Below are 6,416 nucleotides of genomic sequence, written 5' to 3' on the forward strand. Positions count from 1 at the left end.
ATTTTGGTAAATAATTTGGCATGAAAAGGTTGGCATGAAAAGGTTAGCATGAATATTTCCTTTGTTTCCGCACTAGTTTCTCACACTTTAGAGTTACTAATACTCCCAATTCCACATGAACCTTGACCAAAATCTCTCGTGCTTCATGTTCTTTCGTGTCATTAGTACCAACTTTTTGCTATGTTGAAACCATAAATCAGCTCAGGCACACTAAATGTGTTAAAGGGAATTTGGTCTGGGTTTCCAGTTGATTTAAAAGCAAAACCTATTGAAATCAAGACTTTTTTCCATGGATGGAGATTTCTTTTTGAGTATTTCATGCTGATCTATGCGACATAATTTACGTAAGTGATTTTTAGGGTACAGTACAGAAATAGGGACTTGGAACAAAATGTTCTGTCAAAAGAACATTTTGCTGTGTTCCATTATAAACAAAATGGTCTCTTACAAATGTAGTTGTTTGAAGACATGCTAAACTTATGGTTGTGCAGATCATTTTCAGATTTCAAAATGGATCTACCCCTAGTAGAGATGTTAGGTGACAGAGATACCTATTTCTGCATTCTTTGATTTTTCAGTAGGGCTTCTCTAAATAAGGAAATTCAATAGTTTAATTATAACTTTATACTACAAGGGTTTTTACAACATATTTCATGCACACTTTTTTACTCCATAAGGTTTTATCAATATGACTGTAATGACAAATATATTACTGCCAGTAATTTTCTTTAAGTAGAAAATTACTAAGTAAAACTGTGTTTTGTCATTTAGACTTTATTTTTGATCATGTTAGTTCTTTGCAAGTCAAACATCTAGTTGCTTTATTTTTTATGTGCTATTAGGCTTGTCTAGTACAATTTAGAATGTGTTCATAGGATTACAGAGCCATGGGAGTGGCAGTGGGGACTCTGGAGCGCAGGTAGTTTTTTCATCAATCCTTCTGGTCAAAGGGAAGAGGTTTGAAAGGGCCAGTCAAATCTGATGAATCAACAAACGGTTACAGGACTGGTGCCAGAGCCAGGGGTTCGGCTACTTAGACCATGGGACTTGCTTTGAGAAACCTGGTCTGCTGAGGGCTGATGGGGTTAGAGAAGGGGAATAGCATCTTCAGTCATAGGTTTGCCAAGCTGGTGAAGAGGGCTTTAAACTAAAGTTGCCGGGCAAGGGGACCCTCAGCCCATCCCACTCCTACCAGTTTGATGCTAGTGCCAGCAATACATGCCCAGAGCCTGGAGAGGGATCACAGGTCAGCAGGGGAGCACCTGAAGAGCAGCACAAAGGAATTCCAGCCACTCCAGCCAGTAAGTCAGCTTCATCGGGGGCCCGACTTAAATGCCTCTATGCAAATGCACGTCGCATTAGGGAATAAACAAGAGGGGTTAGAGACGTGCACACAACTGCAGGGCTGTGATCTTACTGGTATCACAGAGATGTGGTGGGATGGCTCCTATGACTGGAGCATTGGAATGGAAGGATACAGGCTCTTTAGAAAGGACAGGCAGGGGAGATGAGGAGGGGGGGTATCACCCTCTATGTCAATGACCAGCTGGAGTGCATGGCGCTCTGCCTGGGGATGGATGGGGAGCCGACTGAGACCTTATGGGTCAGGATTAAAGGGAGGGCAGGGACAGGTGACATTATAGTGGGGGTCTGCTACAGGCCACCCAACCAGGAGGACCAAGCGGATGAGGCCCTCCATAGACAGATAGGAGCAGCCTCACGTTCATGAGCCCTGGTCCTCGTGGGGTACTTCAACCACCCTGATATCTTTTGGTGGGACAACACAGCAGGGCATAAGAAATCCAGGAGGTTCCTGGAGTGCATTCATGATAAGCTCCTTCTCCAAGTGATAGAGGAGCCAATGAGGAAAACTGCTATGCTGGACCTTGGTCTCACCAACAAGGACTGGCTGGTGGGGAATGTGAAGTCAAGGGCAGCCTTGGCTGCAGTGACCATGAAATGGTGCAGTTCAAGATCCTTAGGGGAGCGAGGAGAGCGCACAGCAAGCTCACTACCCTGGACTTCAGGAGAGCAGACTTTGGCCTCTTCAGGGATCTGCTTGGCAGACTGCCATGGGATACAGCCCTGGAAGGAAGAAGGGCCCAACCAAGAAAGCTGGTTAATATTCAAGGATCACCTCCTCCAAGCTCAGGAGCGATGCATCCCAGCAAAGAGGAAGTCAGACAAAAACACCAGGAGGTCTGCGTGGATGAACAAGAAGCTCCTGGACAAACTCAAACACAAAAAGGAAGCCTACAGAGGGTGGAAGCAAGGACAGGTAGCCTGGGGGGAATACAGAGATCAGATTAGGAAAGCCAAAGCCCTGATAGTATTAAATCTGGCCAGGGATGTCAAGGGTAACAAGAAAAGCTTCTATAGGCACACCAGTGATAACAGGAAGACTAGGGAAAATGTGGGACCTCTCCAGAAGTAAATGGCAGACCTGGTTACCTGGGACATGGAGGAGGCTGAGGTACTCGACAACTTTTTTGCCTCGGTCTTCACCGGCCAGTGCTCCAGCTACACCGCCCAAGACACAGAAGGCAAAGGCAGAGACTGGGAGAATGAAGAACCGCCCACTGTAGGAGAAGATCAGGTTCAAGACCATCTAAGGAAACTGAAGGTACACAAGTCCATGGGACCTGATGAGATGTATCCGCGGGTCCTGAGGGACTGGCAGATGAAGTGGCTAAGCCACTATCCATCATATTGGAGAAGTCATGGCAGTCCATGGAAGTTCCCACTGACTGGAAAGGGGAAACATAACCCCCATTCTTAAAAAGGGAAGAAAAGTAAGACCTGGGGAACTACAGGCCAGTGAGTCTCACCTCTGTGCCTGACAAAATCATGGAGTGGATCCTCCTGGAAACTGTGCTAAGGCCCATGGTAAATAAGGAGGTGATTGGTGACAGCCACCATGGCTTCCCTAAGGGCAAATGGTGCCTGACAAATTTGGTGGCCTTTTACGACAGGGTTACAGCATTGGTTGGTAAGGGAGGTGCAACGGACGTCATCTACCTGGGCTTGTGCAAAGCGTTTGACACTGTTCCACACAACATCCTTGTCTCTAAATTGGCGAGATGTGGATTTCATGGATGGACCACCTGGTGGATAAGGAATTGGCTGGATGGTTGCACTCAAAGAGTTGTGGTCAAAGGCTTAGTGTCCAAGTGGAGAGCAGTGACAACTGGCATTCCTCAGGGGTCAGTATTAGGACCGCCACTGTTTAACATCTTTGTCGGCAGCATGGACAGTGTGATCGAGTGCACCCTCAGCAAGGTTGCCAACGACACCAAGCTGTGTGGTGCGGTCGACACGCTGGAGGAAAGGGATGCCATCCAGAGGGACCTTGACAGGCTAGAGAGGTGGGCCCCTATGAAGCTCATCAAGTTCAACAAGGCCAAGTGCAAGGTCCTGCACATGAGTCGGGGCAATCCCAAGCACAGATACAGGCTGGGCAATGAATGGATTGAGAGCAGCCCTGCGGAGAAGGACTTGGGGGTGTTGGTTGATGAGAAGTACAACATGACCCAGCAATGTATGCTTGCAGCCCAGAAAGCCAACTGTATCCTGGGCTGCATCCAAAGAAGCATAGCCAGCAAGTCGAGGGAGGTGATTCTCCCCCTCTACTCCGCTCTTGTGAGACCCCCACTGGTGTACTGTGTTCAGCTCTGGGGGCCCCAGCAGAAGAAGGACATGGACCTGTTGGAGCAAGTCTGGAGGAGGGCCACAAAGATGATCAGAGGGCTGGAGCACCTCTCCTATGAAGACAGGCTGAGAGAGTCGGGGTTGTTCAGCCTGGAGAAGAGAAGGCTCCAGGGGCACCTTGCAGCAGCCTTCCAGTACCTAAAGGTGACCTACGAGAAAGCCGGAGAGGGACTTTTTATAAGGGCATGTAGTGACGGGACGAGGAGTAGTGGCTTTAAACTGAAAGAAAGTAGACGTAGGTTAGATATAAAGAAGAAATGCTTCATTCTGAGGGTGGTGAGGCGCTGGAAGAGGTTGCCCAGAGAAGTTGTGGCTGCCCCATCCCTGGAAGTGTTCAAGGCCAGGCTGGATGGGGCTTTGAGCAACCTGGTCTACTGGAAGGTGTCCCTGCCCATGGCAGGGGGTTTGGAACTAGATGATCTTTAAGGGCCCCTACAACCCAACCCATTCTATGATTCGCCGAAATGATTTAGTTTACAAATGCATGATTTTTTTTCTATATTCATGCTTAATTTTATTTTGTCATTTAGAGTATCTTTAGGTGCATAAATAGATCTGGGAGATTTATAAAGTGTCAGAATAGCAGCCACAATGAGACAATATTAGAATAGTCCTTTTTTTCAGTATTTCTTCTGATCTTCTAAGTATGAAAAATAATGTGCTGGCTTTTCATTTCTTAATCCTCTAAGGAACGTAGCAACTTTAAGGAGAATTAATCTCTCCTTACTTTGGGAGTCTAAAACTTAGGCACTATGATGAACAAGATCACTGAGGAGTATCCTGTTATCAGGGAAGAGAAATGGCTACTGCCAAAGAGCTGATAAGCATCTAAGATAGGTAGGACTCAAAGAAGAATTTGCTGAATTTTGAAAGACTCTACCCTGAATCTCGATTTATTCTACAAAGCCAGACTGCCATCTTTAGGGGGGTTATGCTGTTAAGTCACACTACAGCCATGAAAAGGTGGATTTTATAGAAAGGGGTATTTCCTTTGCATCTACTAAAGCAAACCATATGTGTATCTATATCTATATATAATTAAATATATATACATAGGTAATAGGTCTTGCTCCTTAAACAATCATATATTGCAGCGAGGCAGAACCAGAATACATCACCTGTATTCTGAAATGTTTTTTCATTATTTTAATCACTTTTTAATTTAGATCTTGGCTAAGAACAATCAATATGGCTGTAAATCTGAAAGTCAAGTAGAAATGGATATTTCCCTATAGGAGTACAGGTAAGGTACTTACCATATTATCAAAAATTGTTTAATAAGGATTTGTTAAATTTCTAAAGTTTGTTACTTTAATAAGGATTAAATTAGTCATGCTCTGTAGGAATTCTTTCTAATACTCTACTTAGCTTATACTTTTCTGTAGAGAACTTATCATTCAGCTCTATAGTACTTTTTTTTCCATAGAGGAGAACTATATTATTTCAATTCCATTCATCTTTACATTCCATTTGCTGCTTTACTAGGATTAACAAAGCGTTCCAAGTATTTAACTGGAAAGTAATACATTCACAAAAATTCTCATTAAAGTCATTATCTTCAAGTTACAAAAGACTGCACTTTTTAATGACTAAAAACTGCATACTGAAGCAGCACAGACTTAGAGAATGATTCCAATAGTACTTTTGTTGCATTGATTTGGGAAGATCGCTTTCTTTGCTAGCACATTCTTGTGTCTTGGAGGTTTATTACTACAGTAATAAATATTGAATTCTAATTTCAGGATACAATGTGTAGCTATCAATGCCTGACTAACTAACACAGATGTCTCTTATTATTAAAACAATCCCAATATGGAAAAGTTCACTTTTAAATCTAGGAGATGAAATTCTATTAGGGTTTGTAAAAAGTGAATAAGGCTACAAGCACAACTAAGTATCTCCTTTCCAACAAAGGTTTATTGCCTTGCAATATTTATGTGTCTCAATTTCATGAAAATTTGGGAGGATTCTTAATTGATACTGTATTTTTTTAAAAATTCAGAAGGGAACTCTATGCAATTACTATCAGTCCTGGAATACATTCTATAAAGAGCAGACTAGGTGCATTATCTGTTTAAGCAGAGATAAACACTAGAGCTCATTAAGATGAATTCCTGGTGTAGTACTCCTGGTGCACTATCTCTGAGCCATTACTTCAGAATAGTTTCTCCACCTCTAGCATCTGTCAACAGAAATCCAAATAAACAGAACTCCCTACAAAATATTCTGAAGTTAGGAGTTTCAGAATCAGAGCATGTTCCCAAGATGGGTGCTCCCAGAGAAATACTGCTGCCCCATGGTTTTAAATGAAGTGGTTCATGAAGTACCTTTGTAGATTACTTCTGAGTAATGTGTGAGTAGAAGAGATCTCAAAGGTGATATCTATAGTGTTATGTCACACACATTCAGATCTTAATTTTGAGCTATTCTCAGTTCTGAAGCAAAGCTCTTACCTAATTGTGCAGTCAGGCCTACGATGTTGCAGTTTCTAATATGTTTCAAGTTATCTTTGTATTGAGAAAATACAAATATGGCTGATTGCTTTGGGAGATACACACACAAACATTGCAGATTAAATGACCTGTTAGAACAACATGAATATTCTTCATGCGTGAATAACACTAGTATTCACTAGTGAACTTAGAAATGAAGAAATGCAGTTCTTAATTGTTATTATTCTCCATGCACTTTAATTCTCCATGAATTTG

The sequence above is a fragment of the Haliaeetus albicilla genome, chromosome 22 (genome assembly GCF_947461875.1).
Source record: "Haliaeetus albicilla chromosome 22, bHalAlb1.1, whole genome shotgun sequence".
Taxonomy (NCBI): Eukaryota; Metazoa; Chordata; class Aves; order Accipitriformes; family Accipitridae; genus Haliaeetus; species Haliaeetus albicilla.